The following is a 27852-nucleotide window of genomic DNA, read 5'->3' as shown; positions in this document are numbered from 1 at the left end:
CTAAAATCGATGAATACTTTCTCAAACCGGGTGAAAAAATCAGACACACTTTCATCATTTTTCTGTTTACAAGCTGTTAATTTATCCCAATCCACTTTTCGTGGGGGAATAAGAGTTTGCATGTATGTGATGATCCGAGCAGGTATAGCTAAAATCTCATCTTTAGGTTTATCATCCGGCTTCCGATCTTTATCCCATACTTTAATCTGATCCCAGGTCCCTCCAAGATCCGCAGCATGATCCGAGCATATATCTACTGGGATCAAGAGGCCAAAAAATAGCTCAATATCAGCTAAAGCCATGACGGCGGAGTTTGCGGCTTCAGTTAATTCTTTATAATAGGCTGTAGGATTTTTATGTGGGTCTGGAAGTTGGGCTTTTAATGTAAGAACCTCACATCGCTTCCAAGGGGTATAAACCCATTGTTCTTGGAATCGCGACTCTACACGATTTCTAATCACTGCTCCACCAACATCTTTTACCTCTGGGATCTCAGGATGGAAAAGGGGGTGGACTTCTCTCATAGGATGTTGTGTCCTCCAGTCTGGACATTTCCTATGCATGCGCTCCCGGCATTGTATCAGTGTCTCGACATTCTGAAATACTTCTTCAATTTGTAATTCAAACTTAAAAGCTCGATCCCTGATATCACATGGTATCTGAGGAGCTAGCCCCTCCTCAAAACATTGTTCCCATAAGGAAATTAATCGGATTGCCATGTGTTCTAATGCCAATTGTTGCGTTACTGGTTCAAAATCTTTCCTCATACTCCAAATATCTTCTAAAGTATAAATCGGATTCCGCATCCATTGGGATGCCTGAATCACAATAGCCTGTCGTTTTTCAGATCCTAAGGACGATCGACTAAAAACTTGTCGGCCTTCCAAACCTCCCACGGGGCATCGTGGCGTGACATCTGAAGAGGAAGTGGTCATTCCCATAGGGGAGACCGCTGGTCCTACGGCTGGGGGTGTTAAAACTACCTGGGACAAGGGAGAAGCAGCGATCGGACCAGGTACCAAAGTGATCAAATCTGAGGTAGTTGGACGAAGGGTAGGAGGAGATAACAACGGAGCTGGAGGATGCCCAGCTACCGGTGCGGTAGTGACAGAGGGCACCGCTGCGGGAGATGGAGCTCCAGCCATCCCCGTTCTAGCTATTGGAACCGCAGGATATAAACCTTGAAGGGCATACGGAGGTGGCGGACGGGCTTCTAATAATTTCTCTATATCATCTTCTGCCTCAGGTCGTGTCATATAACTCTTATCTGTTTCTAATCGAAATTGTCTATCCATTTGTTCAATATTTTTTTCTACCTTTTCTTTTTCATATGCTACTACCTTTGGGTAACAGTCTGTCCTGCTTTAATTTTTCCCAATTTTCTTCTCTTATTCGCCGTCGTTTTGCCTCCTTTAACCATAGGTTCAAGGAATCAAACATAGTTTGACGGCTCTTCTTCATGAACAATTTGTTTCGTAAATAATGTATTTTTCTTTCATCAAAAGACCCCGTTAAAGGCCATTGTAGCTCAGAATGATCCTTGGTATACTTGTTCCATAATGTATTAAACAAAATGGGAGAGATACCGTGTTTTACGTACAAATCAAAGCTAGGGCTGCCTTCCGGAGGAGCAGGCTGTCTTTCTTCCAGACGTCCACTCCGGCAACAGCAACATCCAAAACACAATTTACTAAAACACGACATGTTTATAAATTCAATAACTCATACTGTTTCAATAGGACTTACTCACATAACCAATCTGTTTGTTTTATACCCATTCGCTCCTAAATCATACAGTCTTACTCGCCACTCGTACATAAACTTCATGAATTTCGATCGATAAGTACAATTCCGTCCCGTGTTTTTTTTTTTTTAAATACCAAGCAACGTTTTCTGCAATACAAAATGACATGTCTTCCAAATCGAACAGAGCCCGTCGACTCCTGTTCGGGGAATTGATCACGCCGGATTCTAGACCACAAAAATTGCACAAAAGAGGCAGTCCAAAGACTGCCCTGAGATCATCAGACAGGCGAACCATGAACCCTCTTACAGACCATCCCATAGTCCTGTGCTGGTTGGGCCGGGGCCCAGACCCCAAGCTTACCCAGTTGCTCCTATGGCTTTTCCGAAGAGGATCCGGACGAGTGAGCACCTCCCTGTGCAGCACAAGTCTGTGGGACATCTGCCCGTGCAGTCACTACACTGCCACGTCAGACCACCAAATTCCCTGTGGTTCACTAACCACCAAATTCCAAATACAGTTAACTGTTTCACTAAGCCACTTCTACAAAGTGCTTGTTCCAAAGACGTCAAAATACAATACAATTCACTCACCTGGTGCACTCAGGTCTGATTGCGTGTTCTCCCCTGCCGACTCCTTTATAGACCAACACGGTCAGCTGTTCCGGGTTAAGCCCAAAGACTCCGGCGAAGGGTTATTTAGCAGCAGGGAAGGTCACTGGGCTTGAGAGTGGAATTTCCTTTTCTACCACAAACTGGTTTCTCAATTAGGATCCTTTTTCAATCCATCCACTCGTCCAGAACCCCTCCCTGTCCCTATTCTCCTATTTACAGGAGGGGACGACCCTATCGTGGAGTCCCGGTGGAGTCGCCAACTGAAGTACTAGAAAATTATACCATAGAGCTATACTTACCAATAGCCCATATACCTTAGTTACCAAGAATAAGTCAGTCGGCAATGGAGAAGGTGCAATCGTTTATTTTGCAAAGCGCCCTATATAGGGGAGCCTCTCTCTTTCCTTCACCCTCAAAGGTACACAGAGGAGACTGCTGGATTACATTCAAAACAGTGCATTTATACTTTCAGTATACCTCATGAAAACCCCGTACATGGAAAAGTACCACTTCTCGTGAAGCCAACAGGAATACCCATATAAGGCACAATTGATTGATTCGAAACTCAGCTCGAACTATTCCGGGGGTAGGTCAGTAAAGGTGCCTCCCTTTCGTTCTCAGGCACGGGGGTACAGGCTCGGCGTCTGCAAGAATGTGCTCATCCTACAAGAAAGACAGAAGGGACCTGGAGTTTCCTAAGTTAGAATCAATGGTCCGTTCATAGCCCAGGCCGACCTCTCAGGCTCTCTACACAGTAGCAGGTTACGTGTTTCCCTAGCAATAGGAAGAAGTACAGGAGAATGAGACCAAAATGGCGTTTGTTCAGTCGAGGCCCAATTCTTAGTGTATGCATGGTTCGAATATATTTACGAGAGGGGTTTTCCTATGGCGGTATGCTAATATATTGGGTACATTAGGCCAACATTATACAATATCGATTTATATTTCCTCACCTCCCCTCTACAATGCTAGCTCCACCCCCTGTGGTGCGTCTGATGTCTCTGCCCTGCACACTGAAAGAAGGGAAGGAAGACTGTCAACAAAGTGCTCCAGGACTGTACTTGCCTTTCAGAATGCTGGCTCCACCTCCTGTGGGGCGTCTGATGTGCCTGCCCTGCGCTGTGAAAGGAAAAGAGTAGTCTGGTAAACAGAGTGCTACAGAACTGGTTTGACCTAGGTTCAGGCCCCTCTCCCCTCAGAGAACAAAGGATTTTGGTGTATAAGTATTGGGACCCTGATCCCCAGAAATTAGATCAGCTCTGGACTTACAAGACAAAACCTCTGCTGAGGAGAAGGAACCTGAAGAAACTGAGGAGAGACTATTCCCAAGCTGAAGTGCTGCTTGGGAGATTGGCCTGCAGTGGTTGCCTGACGGCCAAAGAGAGGAGAAAGAACATTGTGGACTTTTCTTTCACCTTGTGCAAAGATCTCCAAGGGCTTGGAAGAGAGCTTGCCCCCTGACCGAAGTCCCAGGACCAGTGGACTTCACCAGCCTTTGTGAATTGCTGCTGGAAACAAGTGGCTATAGAGGCAGGGAGCTGTGACCGACTCTCATGACCGGCCCTGTGTCCTGTAGGCACCGCACCAAGCAACGACCACCTCGAACAACGCAAGCTCTGCCCTCTCGACTCCGCCAACGAGCCGTAGCCTGCACCGTGACTGGAAGGACACCGCGACGTGCAATACCTCGCTACACCGAATCGAACTGGTCTGACCGACGCGGTCACTGCTGCTGACTTCGAGTCCTGTGACCGCACCGGAGTTGGGCACTGCCTCGCATACTTTGCGACGCACCGCCCGACTCGCACCACTGTCCGGACTGATCAACGCCAGCTTCCGAACTCCGGCTCGTTCACCGCACCGCAAGCTGCAAGCATTGTATCGAAGCACCATCTCGCCCTGCAATGCAAGCCTTGGATCCACCGACTCTGTCAACGTGCCGCTGCCTGCACCGCATCGAGGGACAACGCGTCCTGCAACGCTTCCTTTCTGCACCGCGATGATCACCGGAACCGGCTCGCACAACTGTGCCGGTCGCCCCAAGTAAAACGTACTGTGACTGAGTCTGTTGACCATTTGAGAGAGGCCCGTACCGACGCGGTCTGCTGTATTTGCTGGACTCTGAAATTTTTAATAACGCTGTAGCCCGTCCGGACTACCGACTCGCACAGAACTTTGATTTAAGCCTTTTTAACAAGAACTCTTGAAAGCTAATAGTACTGTGGATTCTTTTTGTCGTTTATTGTTCTTGTGGTAACTCTATATAAAGTACAAATTATTTTTTATATAAAACCTGTGTGGTGTCCATTTGTAGTGTTGTCACTGGGTTACTGTATGTGGTCATAAATGTTTAACTTACACCTCCTCTGAAATAAGCCTTGACTGCTTGCGCCACGCTACCTAGACGGTGAGCTGGGGTTATTTTAGGAGTGTAATCCCCCTTACTCTGACTAGAGGAGAGGGTCCCTATTTGTCACAAGTACCTACCTGTGCTAACTAGAGACCCCCAATTCTAACATTGGAAGTCAAGCGGAAGGGATTCCAAATTTGCATTTGTGACTCATGTACAGTGATTGGTGAACGTACTTCTGAGACTTGTTTTGGCCAGAGATCTCCATTTTTTTTTTTTTAAATCATGCCTGGTTCAGTCAGAATGGACAAGGCAGCATTCATTGCATCTGTTGACTGTGATTGGGAGGAAGAGAAACTAGAAAGCTACACCAACAGCCTGCTCAAGAGCTTCTGCAGGAAGTTTAAAATTTCCATGGCCGGAATCACCAAAAAGGAGCAATACCACACGGCGCTGAGGGCCTGGGTGGAAGCAAGGAATGCCTCCGGTGATATAGTGAATTATGACGATGCAGAGCAGCAGCTTGGTGGGCCACTGGGTCCTGAGAGGAGGGGTGCACCCTCCCCAGTTGGTAGCAGTGTTTCTGTCCGTGGTCTGTCCCCAGAAGAGTTGGCAGACAGGAAAGAAAGCAGGATGCATGAAATGAAGATGGCCAAGCTCAAATTGAATGGGCAACTGGAGCTAGAAAGCAAGAAGAAGGCTCTAGAGGAAAAGAGATTGCAATTGGAGCATGACAAAGTTTTGGGGGAGTTGGATCTGAAAGCCGGGAGCCTGGAGATTACTCCCTCTGGAAGCAGCACACCACCAGCACCTGGGGAAGGTAGAGTGTACATCCCCAAAGATGTGGTAAAGGAGTTTTTTTAAGAATGATGATATTGAGCAGTGGTTTAGAGCCTATGAGGTTGCCATGTCTTCCCACTGGGTCCCTGAGAGAGATTGGGGAGCGGGGTTGTGGGGAAGGTCCCTTAGTGAGGGGCGGGACACACTGTTGGACTTGCCTTCTGAAGTCCATAATTCCTATAGCCACATGAAAGAGGCACTCATGACTAGGTATGGTTTGACCCCTGAACTTTATAGGCAGAGGTTCAGGAAGTGCAAGAATATAGAAAGTAGTACCTGGGTAGAGTATGTCACTTTCTTTTGCAGAGCATTGGATGGTTGGGTGTAGGGCAGCACGGTTAATGATTTTCAAGGTCTCTTGGATTAGATTGCATGAGAGCACTTGTCTGATAATTGTTTTCCAGAGCTGTGCCAGCACCTGATTGATAGCAAGCTGACTAACCCTAGGAAGCTTGCTGAGGAGACGGACCGCTGGGTCAGTACCAGGGTCCACAAGGGTCACGTAGGAGACTCAGCCAAAGGTGGGTAGGGTCCCCAGCAGAAGAGCGCGGGGCAAGGGTAAACAGAGGGAGTTCCGCAGAGAGCCCCAAAGTAATTCCCAAGGGAACCAAGGGAAAGTTTCCCAGCCTCCCCCTGAGAAAAAGCCAGTGGTCCTGACAGGTGATCCTGTTCCACAGGGACCCCATAAATGTTACAGATGTGGGGACCTGGGTCATAAAGCGAATTATACCAGGTGCCGCCTGTTTGGTAAACCAGCACCCACTGCTGCTCCGCCCCGGCAGATGGCTAGTGTAGCCTTTGGGGAGTAGGTGGAAGTCCAAGGTGGGTGGGGTCCCGCAGAAATGTCTCTTGTCTCTTTAGGATACTGTGAGGTGGTCCCAGAGAACCAACTGCCCAGTAACACTAAGAAATATGGGCAGTGGGTGACCATCAATGGCCAAAAGGTGGAGGCTCTTAGAGACACAGGAGCCTGTGTGACAGCTGTCAGATGTCACCTGGTGTCTCAAGAGCAGGTTGTCCCAAATTCATTCTGCCGAGTTGTTAATGCCGACAACACAGAGAGTCATTGTCCAATGGCTCAGGTTCCCTTTGAGTGGGGGGTCTCTGGTACTCTTCAGGTAGCTGTGAGGCCCGCCATGCCTGTTGACTGTATGTTGGGGAATGATTTGGAGAGCTCACCTTGGGAGAAGGTGGAGAAGAGTACTCACCTGAGGATGGTGGGTCTGCCTGACTGGGCGTGTGTGACCACCCAGTCAATGGCAGCCAGTAGGGTGCTCAAGAGGACCTGGAGCCTGAGAGGGAGGCCCATGAACCTGCCTTAGAGAGAAGAGGCAGGGGGTGCGGGAAACTGGCCCCCGAAGTTCCCACAGCCCAGGAGGAGGTGGACCCTGAGGGGGATGCCCTGGAGCCAACCGGGAAACAGGTAGCTGAACTGGGGGACCTGCCTGAGCTGACCCATTGGCAGCAAGAAGGAGGCCTCTCCAGGGAAGAATTATGCAGGGAGCAGAGAGAATGCCTTCTCTTGAGGGCTTGCGGCAACAGGCTGCAAGCCAGGCTGCAGGTGATCAGTCTGGGTCACATTAGATCTACTGGGAGAATGGCCTCCTGTATAGCGAGTCTAAGGTTGTTGAGCCTGGGTCAGCCCGTGTGCTGGTGGTACTCCAGCGCTTCAGAGCGTTCCTACTGGGAATGACTCATGATGTGCCATTGGCAGGACATTTGGGGCAGGACAAGACCTTTGAGAGGCTTGTCACCCACTTTCAGTGGCCCCAAATGCGCAAGAGTTCAGACACTCATTGCAGGACCTGTCAGACTTGCCAGGCAAGTGGAAGGAATGGTAAGAAGCAGAAGGCTCCTCTCCAGCCATTCCCTGTGGTCAGTACCCCCTTTGAGTGGGTGGGGATTGACATTGTGGGGCCACTGGACCCCAAGACAACCATGGCCAACAGGTTCATCCTGGTCTTGGTGGACCATGCCACCCGGTACACCTCTGCGGACAGTGACGGCCCCCGTGGTGGGACAAGCACTGATGGGAATTTTCTCACAAGTAGGATACCCTCAAGAGGTTGTGTCTGACCGGGTAACTAACTTCATTTCCAAGTATATGAAGTCCCTGTGGCAGGAGTGTGGGGTAACTTACAAGTTCACCACTCCTTACCACCCCCAAGGAAATGGGTTGGTTGAGGGGTTCAACCGAACCCTGAAGGGCATGATTATGGGTCTTGAGGAACCCATGAGGCATAAGTGGGACGTCCTCTTACCATGCCTGTTGTTTGCATACCGGGAGGTGCCACAGAAATCTCTAGGGTTCAGTCCCTTTGAGCTTCTCTATGGACACCCGGTCAGAGGACCTCTGAGTCTGGTCAAGGAAGGCTGGGAGAAATCTCCCAGGAAACCTCTCCAGGATGTATATAGCTACATGCTGGCCTTCAGGAACCAGACTAGGCATTTCAGGCAACTCGCTGAGGCGAATCTGGAAACCAGCCAGGAGGAGATGAAGCGGTGGTACGACCAGAATGCCACTCTGGTAGAGCTTACAACCTGTCAGAAAGTGTGGGTCATGACCCCAGTGGGGCCCTGACTGGGGCCCTGTGCGCTTTAAGATAAGTGGACCGGACCATTTGAGGTTGTGGAGCGCAAGAGTCCAGTTACCTACTTGGTGGACTTGCGGTCTCCCAGGAACCCCTTGAGGGTCCTGCATGTCAACCGCCTTAAGCCCTACTTAGAGAGGTCTACAGTGGGCATGCTCTTGGTGACAGATGCTGGAATGGAAGAGGAGACTGAGCCTCCTCCTGACCTCCTGTCAGCGGGAAACATCATTTACGACGCAACTTTTACCACGCAGTGCCTTTACAACGCAGGTTTTTCAACGCAAGTCATTACAACGAATTGCTCTGGGAGGCGCTCTAGGATAGGTAATAGTTTAATTTCCTATCCAACACCTTCCCTACTATCCCCGGGGACTGGAGTTGGAATAGTAAATTAAACTATTCACTATCCAGCACCCCCCAACGCAAGTCGTTGTAACGACTTGCGTTGAAAAACCTGCGTTGTAAAAGCATGCGTGGTAAAAGCAAGCGTTGTAACAACGTACATCCCCTGTCAGCCTCAGAGCAAGATGGGTCAGTGGATGGTGTTAACCTCTCGTCCACCCTGACCCCTGAGCAACAGAATGACTGCCGCCAGTTGCTGGGACAGTTTTCTGATCTGTTGTCCCTGGTTCCTAGTATCACAGATTGGTGCGTCCATGATGTGGATACAGGAGACAGCTTACCTGTGAAGCACAAGTCTTACAGGGTAACTGACAGGGTAACGGCTTGCATCAAAGAGGAGGTCTCGAAGATGCTTGCACTAGGGGTGATTGAGTCCTCCAGCTGTCCTTGGGTCAGCCCAGTGGTCTTGCTCCCAAAGGCTGCAGCGCTGGGTCCAACACCCAAACTCCAGTTCTGTGTGTACTACAGAGGGCTCAATTCGGTCACGAAGACCGACGCGCACCCCATCCCCCGAGCTAATGAGCTCTTTGATCGGTTAGGGGCTGCACGGTACCTCAGCACGTTTGACTTGACGTCTGGGAATTGGCACATCACCTTGACTGATGGGGCAATGGAGAGGTCAGCATTCTCCACACCAGATGCGCATTTCCAGTTCCGTGTTATGCCCTTTGGGATGAAGAATGCCCCTGCCACCTTTCAGAGGTTGGTCAACCAGGTGTTGGTTGGACTGGATGAGTTCAGTGCCGCCTACCTGGATGACATCGAAGTGTCAGTGTCACTTGGGAGGAACATCTTCGCCACCTCTGGGAAGTGTTGTTTGCACTGCGGAGGGCAGGCCTCACGATCAAGGCAAGTAAGTGCCAGATCAGGCAGGGTTCTGTGGTGTACTTGGGACACCAAGTTGGGAGCAGCCAGGTTGAGCCCCTGCAACCCAAGATTGAAACCATCCTGGCTTGGGGACCCCCCAAAACCCACACAGAGGAGAGGGCCTTTTTAGGACTCGCAGGGTACTACAGGAGGTTTGTCAAGGGGTATGGCAACATGGTTGCACCCTTGACAGAACTGACTTCCAAGAAGCAGCCCAAGAAAGTGATTTGGACTGACACCTGTCAGAAAGCTTTTGAGGCCCTGAAGCTGCCATGTGCACGACGCCCATGCTCCTGGCACCCAACTTCTCCAAAGAGTTCATCGTTCAAACAGACGCTTCAGAGAATGGTGTGGGGGTTGTTTTGTCACAGATAAATGAAGAGGGCCTAGATCAACCTGTAGCCTTCATCAGTAGAAGGTTACTTCCACGGGAACAGAGGTGGAGTGCTATTGAGTGGGAGGTATTTGCTGTGGTCTGGGCACTGAAGTAGCTGAGGCCATACCTGTTTGGGACTCACTTCCGGGTTCAGACAGACTACAGGCCCCTCAGATGGTTGATGCAGATGAGGGGTGAGAATCCAAAGCTGTTGAGGTGGTCCATTTCCCTATAGGGTATGGACTTCTCGATGGAACACTGCCCTGGTACAGAACACGCCAACGCTGATGGTCTGTCCAGATTTTTCCGCCATAGTGATGAGAACTCCCAGGAGGTAGGGTAGCCCTCCCCACATTTCAGCTGGAGGGGACACGCGTTAGACCTGGCACCATTGGATGCACTGTACTTGGAAATGGATGACTTATTTTTATCTTCTTCTGTCTCTCATGCTACCAATAAAAGCTCCACTGACTTTGGGTAAATGAGTAAATGGGCCTGAGCTCTCACCAGTGGTGTCTGAGCTCCACCAATGCCATTATCTAAAGTTTCAATATTTGTAAAATGTAGGCTACTTCAACTATCTATGTGAAGAAAGTGCCTAAATGTTGGGAAAGTGTCATCTCTGGGCTGTGATATCACTACTATTTTTACATGATAGACATGTTTTTGCCTTTAGGTGGGCTGGAAGCAATTTTTCTTTCATACTTCCATGTGTGCAGACTGGCCCCAGGCACAAGTTCTGCAGCCATCCATCTATGTTCTACATGTTCCCAACATATTTGCTTCCCTGCGCATGGCTGAGTTTGTAGGCTTTTCCTATCCTGTGCAATTGGCCCATGTTAGACCTGGCACCATTGGCATGGGTCTCCCTTCCATTCTTGCTGTTGCCTCATGTGTTTTTGTTGGTGTTAGATGCTTTGGGCACTGTGCCACTGCTGTCCAGTGCCACAATGCGAGTGCTCCCTACTGTAAATTGATGTATTGATTAGTGGTTACATGATTGGATGTTTGGTTTACTTGTCAGACCCTAGTACAATGCACTGAGTGTGCCCAGGGCATGTAAATCCAAATGCCGCTAGTGGGCTTGCAGCACTGGTTGTGCCACCCACAGAAGCGGCCTTGTAAAATGTGTCTAAGGTCTGCCATTGCAGAGCCTGAGTGCAGTCTGGTACTGTCATGCTGACTGGGCAAGTGCACCCACTTGCCAGTCCCTAAACCTTCCATTTTCTTCATATTAGTCACCCCTATGGTAGGCCCAAAGTCAGGGTGCATTGTAAGTATAAGGTAGGACAAGCCCTGATGTGTGTGGCATGTCCTAATAGTGAATTACAGCCATTTTCGTTTTTCACTATTGCAAGGCTAACTCCATAGGCCAGAATGGGCCATAGAATTGTTACACTTTATAATCCTAACAGGCTCAGAGAACATGGTAGAAATTCGAGTTTAGTATGCCTGGACTCAGAATAATAAAAATACATCTTTTAGTGAAGTTTATTTTAATATTCTGTGTTTGCAAATACCACTTTTAGAAAGTAGGTATTTGCTTGCCTAACCATTTGAGCCTGCCTCTGCGAGGTTGTGTATTCCTTGTCTGGGTTTATGTGTGGCAGGGCTGGGGAATTGCAGGAGACGGGCCGGGGCAGTCCGGTGGTGAATAGGGAGATCTGCATCTAGATGGGAGGGAGGAGTTGCACCTGGGACCTGAATAGGGCTGGGCCTCCCCTCTATAATGCTGGCTCCACCCCATGTGGTGCGTCTGATGTCTCTGCCCTGCACACTGAAAGAAGAGAAGGAAGACTGTAAACAAAGTGCTCCAGGACTGTACTTGCCTTCCACAATGCTGGCTCCACTTCCTGTGGGGCGTCGTTGTGCCTGCCTGCGCTGTGAAAGGAAAGGAGAAGTCTGTAAACAGAGTGCTTCAGAACTGTTTTGGACTAGGCACAGGCCCCTCTCCCCTCAGAGAACAAAGGATTTTGGGGTATAAGTATTGGGAACCTGATCCCAAGAAATTAGATCACCTCTCGACTTACAAGACAAAACCTCTGCTGAAGAGAAGGGACCTGAAGAAACTATTTTCAAGCTGAAGTGCTGCTTGGGGGATTGGCCTGCAGTGGTTGCCTGACTGCCAAAGAGATGAGAAAGGACTTTTCTTTCAACTTGTGCAAAGATCTCCAAGGGTTTGGAAGAGAGCTTGCCCCCTGACCGAAGTCCCGGGACCAGTGGACTTCACCAGCCTTTGTGAATTGCTGCTGGAAACAAGTGGCTACAGAGGCAGGGAGCTGTGACCGACTCTCACGACCGACCCGTTGTCCTGTAGGCTCTGCACCAAGCAATGTCCACCTCGAACAACGCAAGCTCTGCGCTCACCGGCTCCGTCAACAAGCCGTAGCCTGCACCGTGACTGGAAGGACATCGCGACGTGCAATGCCGACGCGGTAACTGCTGCTGACTTCGAGTCCTCTGACCGCACCGGAGTTGGGCACCGCCTCGCACGCTTTATGATGCACCACCCGACTCGCACCGCTGTCCGGACTGATCAACGCCATCTCCCGAACTCCTGCTCGTTCGCCGCACCACGAGCTGCAAGCAACGCATCGAAGCACTGTCTCGCCCTGTAACGCAAGCCTTGGATCCACTGACTCTGTCAACGGGCTGCTGCCTGCACCGCATCGAGGGACAATGCGTCCTGCAATGCTTCCTTTCTGCACCGCAACGATCACCGGAACTGCTCGCACATCTGTGCCGGCCACCCCAAAAAAAAGGTACTGTGACTGAGTCTGTCGACCATTGGAGTGGGCCCGTACCGACGCGGTCTGCTGGATTTGCTAGACTCTGTTATTTTTAACAGCGTGTAGCCCGTCCGGGCTACCGACTCGCACAGAACTTTGATTCAAGCCTTTTTAACAAGAACTCTTAAAAGCTAATAGTACTGTGGATTCTATTTGTCGTTTATTGGTCTTGTGGTAACTCTATATAAAGTACAACTTATTTTTGATATGAAACCTGTGTGGTGTCCATTTGTAGTGTTGTCACTGGGTTACTGTATGTGGTCATAAATGCTTAACTTACACCGCCTCAATCAATCAGTCAATCCATCAGCGTACTTGTAGAGTGCGCTACATACCCGGGAGGGTCTCAAGGCGCTGGGAGGAGGGGGTGCTGCTACTGCTCGAAGAGCCAGATCTTGAGGAGTCTTCTGAAGGTGAGTAGGTCTTCTGTATGTGGTTAGGGAGGGTGTTCCAGGTCTAGGCGGCAAGGTAGGAGAAGGATCTGCCGCCAGAGGTTGTTCGTTGGATGCGGGGGACAGCGGCGAGGGCGGGACTGGCGGAGCGGAGCTGGCGGGTGGGGGTGTGGAAGCTGAATCTGCTGTTAAGGTAGGCTGGTCCGGCATTGTGGGGTGCTTTGTGTGCATGGGTGAGGAGCTTGAAGGTGATCCTCTTGTCGACGGGGAGCCAGTGTAGGTCTCTCAGGTGGGGGGTGATGTGGCTGCGGTGGGGGATATTGACGATCAGTCGGGCGGAGGCCTTTTGGATGCGTTGTAGTCGTTGTAGGTGTTTGGCTGGGATTCCTGCGTAGAGTGCGTTTGCGTAGTCCAGTCTGCTGCTGACGAGGGCCTGTGTCACCGTTCTTCTTCTTTTGGTTGGGATCCACTTGTAGATCCTGTGGAGCATGCGGAGGGTGTTGTAGCAGGAGGAGGAGATGGCGCTGACCTGCTTAGCCATGGGGTGGGAGGAGTCGAGGATGAATCCTAGGTTGCGTGCATGGTCGGTGGGTGTTGGTGCTGTTCCCAGTGTGGTCGGCCACCAGCAGTCGTCCCAGGCTGAGGGGGTGGGTCTGAGGATGAGTATCTCCATCTTGTCCGAGTTCAGCTTCAGATGACTGCTCCTCATCCAGTCGGCGACGGCCTTCATTACCTCGTGCAGGTTGGTTTTGGCGGTGTGAGGGTCCTTGGTGAGGGAGAGGATGAGCTGGGTGTCGTCGGCGTAGGAGATGATGTTTAGGTTGTGCTGGTGGGCCACTTGTGCGAGGGGGGCCATGTAGATGTTGAACAGCATCGGGCTGAGGGATGAGCCCTGGGGGACGCCGCAGATTATGTCGGTGGCTTCGGAACGGAAGGGTGAGAGGCGGACGCTCTGGGTTCTGCCGGAGAGGAAGGATGTGGTCCAGTCAAGGGCATTCTCTTGAATTCCAGCTTCTAGGAGGCGAGTCTTTAGAGTGCAGTGGCAGACCGTGTCGAAGGCAGCCGACAGGTCCAGGAGGATGAGGGCTGTTGTTTCGCCACTGTCCAGTTGGCACCTGATGTTGTCCGTGGCTGCGATGAGGGCTGTCTCGGTGCTGTGGTTTCGTCTGAATCCATACTGGGATGGGTCCAGAATGTTGTTGTCTTCCAGGTGGCGGGTCAGTTGTCCGTTGATGATTTTCTCGATGACCTTTGCCGAGAACGGGAGCAGGGAGATGGGCCGGAAGTTCTTGAAGTCCACTTTGGGCTTCTTGAGGAGGGCTTTGATTTTGGCGTGCTTCCCAGCTTTCCGGGAATGTCGCTGTTTCAAAGGAGATGTTCATGATCTTCCATGGTTAGGGTGCGATGGCTGCGTCTGCTTTAATGAATATGTGGTGTGGGCACGGGTCTGATAGAGATGCTGAGTGGATGGAGTTCATGACCTTGCATGTCTCGTCGTTGTTGACGCTGGACCAGGAGATCAGGAGGAAGGCGCTGGTGGTGTTCACAGGGGAGGTGGAGTCTGGTGTAGTCGGGGCGGCCATTGTGTTGAGGCTGTCGTGGATGTCAGCAATCTTGCAGTGGAAGTAGATGGCTAGTGAGTCGCACAGTTCTTGTGAGGGCAGGATGTCGTTGGCGCTGGGGTTGGAGAGTTCTTTTACGATGCTGAAGAGCTCTTTGCTGTCGTGAGCGTTGTTATCCAAGCGGTTTTTGAAGGCGGATCTCTTGGCTAATCTGATGAGGTGGTGGTGTCTACGGGTGGCATCCTTGTGGGCTGCGTGGTTGTCCGGTGTGAGTTCGTGGAGACATATTTTCTCCAGTTTCTGGCAAGCGTGTTTGGAGGTCTGGAGCTCGTCATTGAACCGGGTGGCTGTCTTGCTGGCGTGGTTGTTGGAGGGTTTCTTGAGCGGGGCGAGGGTGTTGGTGCAGACGTTGATCCACTGTCTGAGGTTTCTGGCTGCGGCGTCTGGGTTGGTGGGGTCACTGGGTGGGTTCTTGGTGAGGGAGGAGATCAGCTGGTCTTCGGTGACTTTGCTCCAGCAGCGGCGAGGCAGCTGTTGGGTGCGGTGGTGCGTGGTTGGTTTCTTGAAAGTGAAATGGATGCAGCGGTGGTCGGTCCAGTGGAGTTTGGTGGTATGGTCGAAGGCGACGTGGGAGCCTGTGGAGAAGATGGGGTCCAGCGTGTGACCAGTGGTGTGGGTGGGTGTGGTGAAGAGCTGTCTGAGGCCGAGGTTGACGAGGTTGTCGATCAGGGTGGCGGAGTTTGCGTCGTTGTTGTTCTCGAGGTAGAAGTTCAGGTCCCCGAGGACGATGTAGTCCGTGGAGGCGAGTGTGTGGGTGCTGGCGAGGTCAGCGATGGAGTTGCTGAACTGATCCCGGGGTCCAGGGGTCTGTGGACGAGGGTTCCTCTGAGGGTGGTGTTGGGGTCGGTGTGGATCCGGAAGTGCAGGTTTTTGGCGGTGTTGAGGGTGCCGTCTGTGTGGGTGGCGACCATGAGGGTGGATTTGTGGATGATGGCTATTCCTCCTCCGGTTCCGTTGGTGCGATCCCTGCGGCTGATCTTGTAGCCGTTCGGGATGGCTATTGCGATGTTGGGCGCCGAGGTCTCGGTCAGGAAGGCCACCAGGTCTCGGTCAGGAAGGCGACGTCTGGGGCGGAGGTGTCGAGCAGGTCCCAGAGCTCGACAGCGTGTTTGCGTGCCGAGTGGGTGTTGAGGAGTATGCAGCGGAGGTGGTTGGGTCCAGTCCTTGGAGGTTTGGTGGTTCTGTCACAGGTGAAGCTGCAGGTGCGACAGGAGAAGGGTCTGTGGGTCCGTTTTGGGGTGGCATGGAAGCAGCTGTGGTTTCGGCTGGTGTTGAGTGCGAAGAGGCTGAGAGGGAGGGAGGAGCAGCTCGGAGGCAGGAGTGGGGTGGCTAATGGAAGGCGAGGGGGCTTGGCCTTATGGGAGCAGCGGCGGGAGCGGGCAGTGGGGTACAGAGGAAAAAGGGGGCGTGGGGGAGAAGAGGGAGTGAGGGCAAAGCAAGGGAAAAAAAGGAAAAAAAATCACCAGGGCAGAGTCAGCAGTGGAGCGCAATCAAGGGGCACAGAGCTAGGGAATGCACAGAAACAGCAGCAGGATCGAACTCACGGAAAGAGCGGCAGCGAGGGGGGAATGCACTCACACACAGGAGGAGCTGTACGGCGTGGGGAACGACCTGGCCTGCCTCTGAAATAAGCCTTGACTGCTTGCGCCACGTTACCTAGAGGGTGAGCAGGGGCTATTTTCGGGGTGTAATTCCCCTTACTTTGACTAGAGGAGAGGGTCCCTTTTTGTCACAAGTACCTACCTGTGCCAACTAGAGACCCCCAATTCTAACAGCCCACCCATTAGATACACTGCTTATTGGTCAGCAGAGTGGGATTGCTTTATAATAGGACTTATTCCATTCATATAAATATCAGACTTTTAAGTCAGATAAATACGAGGTATATATAGGCAGTTTTACCCATATTATGATGTTTACAAGGCATTCTGGATAAGAAAACATTGTACCATCCATACAAGGTACACTACCCTTGGTTTTCAAGAATTTCTAGTTTCAAGAAATGTTTTGGGATGATAGGATTAACGATCACAGTAACAAATATTGCAGTTCTGCCCCTTTACAAAAGTCTACTATTTACAATAATGTTTTCCCCTTCACAAGGTCACGTTTTACCCCTCTCCTATAGGGTAAAAAAGGCCCAGACACACAGGTAAGGTGATAAACGTTGGATGGTTATACATTTACTGTCTGCCACAAATTCCAGAGTTTTCCATCATCCAAAGTTTATCTTTGTGAGGGATTCTGGGTAAGAAAGAGGCTAGGTGCCATACACATCACACCATTGTGGATTTCGTAGGTTTCTGCAAATAACAGACCTTGGGAGGGGTCATTGGGTCCTGGCTGACCCTGAACCTAAACACGGCAGCCATCTTAGGGATTTTGGCTCCCTTTGACTGAGAATAGACAAGGTTGCTGTTTGGGGCCTTTTTCAGAATAGTGGAAGTTTGCTCTGGGTCACATATTTCAGAATTTTCTGTCATCTAACTGTGAGGAAAATTGCATTCTGGTTACCAAAAATGTTTTTGGCTCTTTCCTTTCTGTTACAATGAACCCATCCACACATGTTGGCCACTCTTTTTATTAAGAGAAGTGTGGGAATGCAGAATGCTAGCATTTGCTACTACCAATTGATTATAGTATTCTTTTTGGCTTCCTATTGTGAATGTCCACAGTAAAACATCTTTGTGAAATAAACTCCCTCAGAGAATCCCTAGCTTTATGGGTAACATTTGGAATGTACAAATGACCAATACCCATCCCAATTTTCTGGTACATTTAAGCTTTCCTACATATGCAATGTCTAAACCTTTTATTGTCTTTAGCAAGCAAAGGCTGGTTTGTATTACAATGGAAAAAATTATAGAATGGCATAATTATTTTCTTTGGCTATCACAGTTTGTTGGCAAATTATAAACACTATATCACTCTGACAGGATAACCCTGAGCAATAGAGCAATATAACAGTAAGTGACTTTTGTATATCAGTCTATAATTAGAAATGTTACAGATGAAAACCTTACTGCCACATTATCTTTTTACTTCTGAATACAACCAACTTTAGCTGTCTGGAAAATATCATGTCACCACTATACATTAGTGCTACGCAAACAAATGATGGACGGAATGCTGAATAAATCATACATTCCCCCCAGTCAAGAGATCTGGGTTAAGTCCATTGTTCTGTTGCTCACCATGCCACCCCAGTTTAGACCCAGCCATATGCAAATCAGTCTTGACCCTGTGCTTCCTAGGAACAGTCCAGACCGAACTGCCAAGCCAGGTCCTCCCTGGACCAGAAACAAGCATCATTAGCCAAGCTAGCTTGAATCCAGTGGCACAGTGAGCAAGGGACCCAGGTCTGGGCATACCCATCCCTCTTAGGGTGAAAAGTGCTGAATAAATCATACATTCACCCCCAGTCAAGAGATCTGGGTTAAATTCATCGTTCTTTCCTGTGTTGTCTATTACTTTGTGAGAGCAACCTATGGCATTTCACTGGTGTTTACATTTTTTCTACTGCAAGGAAAACCAGTACTTAATTTGAGCAGGTGGATGCTGGTGGGCCACGAGCATTTATTTTTGGGGACTGGCACTTATTTACAGAGCATGAGATATTTACGAGTGCATAACAGGAAAAAACACACTGATCAGAAAGACAGAAGAAAGACGGTAAAACCTTCACAAAGGGAGAAAACAGGAACCTGCAAAAGTGAGAAAAAGGGGTAGAGTGTGTCTGGTAGTGGATTCAAGTCTACCAGCTTTGGTATTCAGCACCCTGATGTTTAATTGCACTGGCCGCTTGTTTCTGACCAGATCTTTCGGGGGCAGAGACAGCACAAGTAGGAAAGTCCCGTATAGCTGGCAACGGAGAAACTTTCTCTTTAACCCCTGAATGAAGCAATTTCCAAGATTTTAGAGGTACTACTGGCATCAATAGAAAGAGGGTGGAGAACTGAAACACAAATCGTGTGAGTACATTTTTAATTACCATCTCGGTCCTGAAGAAAGCCCCATAGACCTGGCTGGGCACAGTGGGGCTGAAACATGTCGGCCAACCTTTATCTATAGAGAATCCAGTAACGCGATCCAAATCTACAAAAAAATCTTCACAATTTTTATTCAATAAAAATGTTTTTTTGTTTGTGCTGATCCAAGGATTTTTAAACTCACTACTATTTTTTGGGAGCACTATTTCTGGACACTGCTACATATCCAGTGGTTACCTCCGGGTGGAGGTTGCATTCAACTAGAAAAATCCTATGATGATGCACCCACACTACGTAAATTGGTGGAGAATCAAGATATACCACCACACCGCTTACGTGTGTGTATGAGGGTTTTTTAAGAAGGATATCCTAACTACAATATGCAACAATTCCATGGTCCTCAACAATTTCATGGTCCTCAAATGCCCTTCTGGCCTTTCCAGATGTACCCGCCTAACCAACCGCACCACTTCCAGAGCGACAACCCACCTTTTTTAGGCAGAGGCTGGGGCAGAGGAAGAGGGCGCAGAAGAGGAGGTCACAAGCAAGTCCAGTGGCAGGAGGACGAACTGAGCGGGATGGATACACGGAGCAAAACGAGAGGCCGGAGAGCCTAATTGTAAATGTCTCCCATAGACAACTCATGGACACGGAAAAAAAAGTCCTGGAAAAGGGTTTGGGCTTTGTCCCCACCTCCAGATTGGACAGATTCAATGAGCAATGCGAGATCCACCATTTCTTCAGAAAAGTCCGCCTCAGGGCCTACTTCCAGGAGGAGACTGAACAAGTGATAGAAGACACTGGTTTACATAACCCTTCGACTTTCACGACTACCACCAACATGGTGCCATCTGAGGTTCTGACTTTTGAAAAAGCAGTCCTCAAGGATCTGGAACAGGACACCTGTAAGACCCCGTTCCATAACCTAACAAGGGAGGAACGATTAGCAATACAAACCTTAACAGAGGACAAGCCCATCACCATAAAACAAGCGGATAAAGGTGGTGCAACTGTTTACAGTCCACCCAAGACTATAATGTGAATGTCACCGCCAACTCAATAATTGGAGATTTTATACTCCTATTACTGTCGATCCAACCAACAGACTGACCAATGAAATCACCACTATGGTCTATGAAGCAGAAACCAATGGATGGGTTACAAAAAAAGAAGCTGATTTTTTAATCAGCAAACAGTCTAAAATCCCCTACTTCTATACCCTGCCAAAAATACACAAGGGAACAACACCTATCCCTGGAAGGCCGATAGTCTCAGGCATTGGGTCACTCCTTGAACCTCTCTCTAAGTTTGTGGATGTCTTTCTCCAACCTTTGGTGATTAATACCCCGTCCTATCTGAAAGACACCACTGAGGTCCTCCGCATTATCGACGGCTGGGACAACAACACTGAGATTGATTTACTGTTAACACTAGATGTTGAACAGTTATACACCAATATCCCACAAACAAAGACACTGCTAGCTCTAGAACAGGCACTAAGAAATCAGGATTGGACTTCCCGACCCCTGTCTCCTTCATTATGCAATGTGCTACTTTAGCACTAACGGAGAACGTTTTTGAATTCAACGGTCACCTCCTCCACCAGTCTCAGGGTACGTCTATGGGGAGTAAATTTGCACCCAGCGTGGCATGCCTTTAAATGGCCAGCTTCGAGCATGAAACAATTCTTCACCCCAGCAACCCCTATGGCGCTAACCTGAGACTCTGGAAGAGGTACATTGACAATATGCTCGTCTTTTGGAAAGGGGATCTGCACACATGCATCCAATTCTGTGAATGGATTAATACTAGAAATACTTATCTGAAGTTTACCCACACCATTTCCAGCACCAAAATCCCTTTCTTGGACCTTACCATCAGGCTCCAAGAGGGTGGTTTAGATACTACACTTTACAAAAAACCCACTGACACCAATAACTTTATTACTATATAGTAGCTACCATCCTAAGACGTTGCGGGAAACTTCCCATTTAGCCAATTCCTTTGCCTAAGAAAAAAATGCTCCTCTGTACAGGACTACAAGAGGGAAGCCAACCTTTTGGCCAATAACCTCATCAAAAGACAATACCTGTTGAAAATTAGTACGTTTTGGTGAACATTATCTGCGCCATCTTGCCTCTTCCCCTGATGCCACACTTTTGTCGTGCGCGCCCGCCATTTTTTTAGATGCCCCGATCAGAACGAACCCTTTTGCATGCCGCTGGCCCCTGACATAGCCCTTCGCCTTCACTAAGCCTGCACGCTGACCACCCCCTGCTTGCACCTGCCTTGAGTCATAAACCCCTCTTCGGCGCTGCTCTGCCCCAGGCCCCCATCCTGTTCCCAGCGCGACACCTCCCTGCTTCCCTTTCATGATCTCCGGCCCTTAGATGCAAACCCCCTTTTTCCCCGTGTGCCCGTTTTGTCTTCCCCGTTCCCAGGCCGACACCCAGCTCTGCCGATACCATTCCTTGCCCCTCCCCGTACAATAGAAAGCGTCCCCCATCAAAGGATCCCCGGGTTGATCAAAGCCCCCACTCCATGAGACCCGATCAAACCCCCCACATTCCGTGAATCGGCGGAATATCCAGCTGCGTGATACTCATCACCTGTTATGGCTAGGGTGGGGATTTCAACTGTAAATATGTGGGAACGGGCCCCAAAGGGGGATTCCGGGAATGTCTTTCCGTATATCAAAGCTTTGTCACATGTATGTAAACTGTAATAAAAACCACAAGCACTGTATATAAGGGGCCAGGCCTCAAACGTAAGTTAGAGCACCTCAGAACGATACCTTCTGTCCGTTTCGTTGTGTTCTCCTCCGGAGAGAATAAAAAACCTTGTTTCCTGCTTTCCAGTCTCCAGCGCCTGCCTCTTCATTTGATTAAATAACTAGAGGGTCACAGAGGCCATACCGCCGGGCAAATATCGATTGTCCCCGACCCGACTCAGGTTTTTACAATTGGCGTCCCAAGCGTGGGGCCCATCAGCGACTCGTGGATCCAGTGGGAGAGGTCCCGACGACAGAGTGAACGACTGCAACGATCGGGAGAGCTCTTGCCCAATAGACCCTCGTCTGGCAGCCGATCATCCGAACTTCACTAGTTCCGAACAGACCTCTCTCGAGTGATCTACGGTCCTGACTGGGAACCATCAGGAGTGCCGTGAGAAATACGAAAAAAAAAAGAGGACGATCGGGCGCTGGATTCGGAAGACAAGAAACTGTCCATGCGGTCCGGGTAAGGTCGTGTTACCACGACAAGTTGCGAAAATTTGCTTGATTGTTTGTTTGTTTAAAAATACTAGTATTGCTCTTTTTTTGTTTATTTTGGAGATTCACTGTCTGCAAACGGAGAAACAACAGGCTCTCTCTCTTTGTAAGCAGTGGAGGATAGGTAGGGTAGCAGCCGTGCTTATTTTTTTCTCCCCCACTCAATAACTGCTTGAAACTGAACTGTTGTTCGCAAAACTATTGTTTCCTGGAGATTCCCTGTCTGCAAACAGGGAAGAGACCACCCTTTTTGCAGATAGTGAAAAGGGTAGGTAACGCAGATCTTTGCGGACCTACTCATTCTCCCCATTGTTATTTATTGGTCGTTTGGTTTTTATTATTATTTTTTTTGATCCATGAGGTATTCACTGCCTGCAAACAACGTTGAATAGAAATATTCTGTACGGTCTTTGCACCTAGTGATAAGATAGGCAGTGCTGACTTTTTAGTCCCTCGTTACGAGCCGTCATGTCTGTCTTCTCCCCACTGATAAATAGCCTGTTTAGCCCGGACCGCGTATTAGAGGTGGACCATATAGCTCCACTAGAAGGCACCCCTAATAAGGACATGTTCATAAACTATGGATTAGTCACCATAGCCTATAATAAATTGTGGCACAAGTATACCGAAGAGAGTCAAGACAAACAGTGGCCACTGACAGGATCCTTTGACCTTGATAAAATAGAAACGTTAGAAATAGCCCTTCGAAATAATAAGACAACGCCAATTATGCTCGACAGTCTCGGTATGTGGCGCAGAGAGGCTACGAAACGACAGAGAAAAGACGAGGACAAACCAAGTAGAGAAATATACCGACAGGACAACCCCAGGACACCGCTACCCACAACTTATCCCCCGACACTATGCAAAAGACGACTAGACTTAGGGCCAGACCAATGCGCTTTTTGTAGGTATGTCGGACACTGGAAAGCCCAATGCCCGACTCTACTGAGCGTGAGTAAAAGCAAAGGGCCGACAGGAACGACAGACCGGCAGTACGAGAAAAGGCGCGAGACAAAGAAGAACCCGACTTACATAGACAGACCAGACAGAACCACCACGTTTGATTATGCCCGATGGCGCAGATTTCGCCAGGAAAATCTCAGCGGCATGCTCAAGTTCTCCTAGGTCGGGCAATGTCAAGACGGGAACCCAGCCTCGTTTCAAATTCACAGACAGAAAGAGATAATTATGACCAATAACTGTTTTTATATTCGTCTTGGGTCTTTGTATGTCATACTTGTACTGTCCCCCGTCTGAGTTTGTGTGTATGTAATGTGCAAATCTGCGTCATCCCTCTACACGTGTTTCCGTGTTACTCAACCTCTGTTAGCAGAAACTTAGCATAAAAGCAACCTGGAAAGAAAGAAATGGTAAAACAAAATCCGTAGACCATTAATGAACTTGAACTTTTAATTTAACACAACAAACAAGGAATAATAACGGTAAACTGTAGAAAATGAAAGTCAAACAGAACATTCGCCCCCCCCCCTTCTGGAACCTTCCAAAGTAGGGCAGGGTTACGGCTACGCCCAACCAACGGCAACCCATATAAGGCGGGCCCCGGCCGCCAACTCTTGGTCAGGAAATCTTAACGTATGGGGGAGCCGGAGGAGAGGCAGGAGCCAGCAGCCCGGGCTGTTGTAGGTAGTCCCGCCACATGTCCAGAGGAGAACGAGGCACCTTTTTTCCTTTTCTCTTCCGTGACAGCCGCAGCAGCTCTGGACGGCGGGATGTCCTGCACGTATCTCCACAACAATTTGTCCAAGTTGGGCTGGGAGGGAGAGGCGACGCGGACGAGCCTCTCCCACCTCCACCGATAGGAGGTTTCCCAGCCCCCGGCCCGACGCCGAACACCCCCAGTCAGGCGATGGTGCCAATACTTCCACAGCACCGAACACACCATGGTGGCACCCCAGTACTTGCGCAGCACCGAACGTACAATGGTGGCACCCCAGTACTTGCGCAGCACCGAACGTACAATGGTGGCACTTGGGGAACACCGGATGCGGAGAGGCCTTCATGCGGGGCGATGAAAAGGAGCGGCATGGAGTACACTGGGAGAAGGAGACGATGCGAACGAGTCTCCCTTGCCCCCAGGTGGGGGCATCACGGCCGCACCCCAGCCGAACGTCCCGCTCTCACAAAACAGAGACCTCTTCCTTTCACTCCGAAGGGTCTCTTCCACTCTTGCAAACTCGACGGGAGTGGCCCCTGTAGGGCCTCAAAATGGCGTCTGGGTCCGCTGGAAGGCGGGCCCCGGCCACTAGAGTAACTTTGACCAGCAATATAACTCGAACATTTGCCCTCTGGAGCACGAGCCCCCATCTCCGACAGCATCTCCGCAGCCTTGAAGATCATACAAAGGTCCCCGGCGGAACCTTCGGCCTTTGCAGGTTTCCGGTAAGGGACGGCTGCCTTGATCGCCAACGAAACAAACATGACATTGCCACTCCTTCTGTTAGCATGAATTCTAGAACTGCCGAAAAGGACTCTGGTCCAAACTGCCAGTAATGGGAAACATTTCCCCTGATGCTGCTTCCGGACTGAGCCGGCCCCGTCCGAAATGGCGCTGGTATTAATCGGAACTTACGAACACCTCGTGGTGTTCCTTCGCACTAATATAAACTTGATGTTCTGAGATTTTATATGATCCTTTGTACACTTGGCTAGAAAAGACAAGGAGAACTCACTCGACGAACAGTATGAAAGGATCCCCGTTACAAATGTTGATCACAAATGTACAATGTATTATATTTTTATAATTGATGTAAACCTCATTTACGACGCACACGTACGGTATGCATATAGGAAATCTGATTACAACTATTATGATTATGCTTCTAAATTATGAAAATAAATGCCCCCGAACCCCCAGCCAATTAATAGACGTTGTTAGTTTCTTCCGATGTTTTTATTGCTGCAAACGACACCCCCCACTGTACGCACTTTAGCCATTGCCACGACCGGCCAAACACGACTGCACTCTCATAATCCACATGCTGAAATGATTTTGCAAAATAAAATTTTTGAAACTATGAACGGGTATTGCATGCTTTATTTTAAAATTTTGGGATCGGTGGGAAAGTTCTTTTCTGTGCACCCTACTCTGCTCTCTCTTTAAGGTTAAAAGAAGATGGTTGCCCAGCCCTGGAGGACGGATCGGATCGACAACACGACACTCCGCCTTCAAAGTACGCGACCGACTCATGAACTCTCGCGTAGAGGAAGACCTTGACTTCCAAGGATGGGTAAAACGAACGGTGTAAATGAGGGAATGTAAAAGGAGGGTGAAGTGAAATAATGTAAATATTATAAAATACAACGTTCCAAAGTATCAGGGAACGGAGCTGACCCAAGAACCGAAGAACCTTAGAACGCCACAGCGTTGAAAGAGGTTTAAGGATCCCGATAGTGAGATCCATCCTTTGACTAGATACCTCGCACTAGGCACCTCTGGTTTCCTTTTTACGTTTCCCCGCACACGACCTATATGGACACACTACCCCCCTCGACTCCAGAAACCATATCCCCGGGGACCCTGCCCCAAGGAGGAAAGACGAGTAAGAGGTAAGTAAAGGACTTATGAATCCATGTATTTGAATGCGCGCGAATGCTGTCTCCCCCACCCCCCCCTTTTTTTCCTCCCTCTGCAGGTTACATCAGAGATTACAGCCAAGGTGTGGCGAAGATCTGAGACCTTGCCATGTCTAAATACACGAAACGGACTAGCGCCGCAGGGTGGTGTCTAAGCACGCCTGCAAACTACTCACGTATCGAACAAACCCGAAAAATTAGCACAACCTGATAAAAAGTGATCACCCTTAAACCAGACCGGACGAATGAACCCATGTCACGTATGATGCGAAACTGTGAGGGAATGTGTGTGTGTGTGACCGAGGCGTTGACCCAACTGGTCAAAGGACCGAGAATGCGAGAAAGTGCGACAAAATGGTACCTCCTTTCTTCTTTCCTTTTTCTCAAAGCATGTCCCCTCTACCCTGTCTAATGCTCAAACTGCATGATTCCAAGATCCTAACGCAGACCCGTGAATGGCCTTTACTGTGTAATGCACTAAATAGCCTTTCTTGAATACACTGCCACCCTCTCTGTTGCACGTGTACTATTTAGTCTGCCGTTGCACTCTCTCTCTCTCTCTCTCTCTCTCTCTCTCTCTCTCTCTCTCTCTCTCTCTCTCTCTCTCTCTCTCTCTCTCTCTCTCTCTCTCCTCTATTTTTGCACTCCCACTCTTCCGAATGATTAGCCCCGAAATTGGCAGACTGCCACCCCCTAGCACACCACCTAATTGGCTTCAAATACCGTCAGTATTTGCACAAAAACTTGTCTTTAATACAATCACCCTGAGGCCGCGTCATTACCTCTCCTTTTCCGCTAGAAGTCAATGAACCAAGGTTGGGCCGTAAGGGAAAGGACAGGTAAGACGACAGAGGTTCCCTAATCTGACCCGAAATAAGGGAACTACATGTCAACGGCTCCTATAGTATAAAACAAGGACCTCAGAATACGCGACCCTCCCCTCCCCGAATTGTCGCAATACCCAAACCGGAAAAATGATCACCCCTGTTACCTCCCCTGTATCAGCCGCCCAAAACTGGAATTATGAAACTGCCCCTCGTTTCCAGTCGTGAGAGATGGGTCGATTTGTGCCCTTACCACAAGTTTCCTATGTCCCTGGTTGTTTCCCATAAAACCCCTGTCCTTCCTAATTAAGTAATCGGGCTATAAAGGGTTACGTAGGACCCAGAATGATGTTTTACAAGGTTAACAGACTAGTCCAAGGTAAAGAAATCATCAAAATGAACCCCGTAGTAGTTGAAAAGCAGGATGCATCCATAGAAAGGAAATGTTTAGCCATGTTCGTCTCTCAGCAAAATACCTGTGTAGTAACTAGTTGTAAAGGAAAGTCATAGTAAATCCAACAGACCCGTCACCGGTCATTCATATGCCAGTTGTGACCACTAAATATAACGGGCATTTTTATTCTTTGCCTGGAGCTGGGAGAGAAATAGACTTTTTGACTATCTTCATCTGCAAATTTTCTAAAGACTGTCTTTTCAAACTTGTTTAAGGGTACTGCTGTTGGAGGAGAGAAGGACCGGATGTGGGAGCACGAGGCCCGACTGCAGACTAAGGAACACCTGCGACATTAGCCAAGGCGAGACCACGACTGAAAAGAGCTTCAGGACGAGGCACTGTTTTCGACAACATGAGAAGAAAGGGTCGACCTGATGCCCCTGCTCGATGTCCAGTGCCTGTCGACAAGTCCCCGCTCTCTGAATTCGGTCACACGCCCGCCTATTTGAAGTCTCTCGTTCCCCTAGTTTGTTCCTACTTTGGCCTTGCTCCATCCCCCTTTTCCTCTGACCTACCCTATGGACTGTTTTGTACGCTCTTCTTCCATTTGAACTTTCTGACAATCACCTCAAAAGACACAGGGCGAAAAGGACCTTTCCGACCAGAAACGCGAGGAAAGGGTCGTGCCCTGCAACGCAGAACTTAGAACAGAGCTGGACTTGTAGCTCCACCGCCGGTGCTCAACAGCGCCAACGAAAGGCAACAAAGAATAATGAGAACTCGTTAAACTTCGAACATTTGACATCCCCAATCGCCGTTTCTGCTAGACCTCATTTCTCTCCCAGCCGCCATTGTATTGATCATGCTCCAATCCGAACCTGATATATATGTAATAACCTGCCAGTATGAAATATGCTTGCTGCTCACGCTACAGAATCGTTTTTGTATTGCATTTCTATGACTTTCCTGCTAAAACAAATTGATCAAAGTTTATCAAATAGGCTCACCTCCTAAAAACTAGAAATGTTAAAATGTATTGTTTACAACTCTTTTCCTCTAGGGTTCCTACCGTTTCCTTTCTCATGCCCATCACAATAGAACCAAGTAGAAAATGAACCAGCAAGATGTCTTGAATATGTTAAAGGGAGGACTGTTGAAAATTAGTACGTTTTGGTGAACATTATCTGCGC

This window comes from Lissotriton helveticus, chromosome 6 (assembly GCF_964261635.1).
Source record: "Lissotriton helveticus chromosome 6, aLisHel1.1, whole genome shotgun sequence".
NCBI classification, from domain to species: domain Eukaryota; kingdom Metazoa; phylum Chordata; class Amphibia; order Caudata; family Salamandridae; genus Lissotriton; species Lissotriton helveticus.
Note: the sequence above shows the minus strand (reverse complement) of the source record.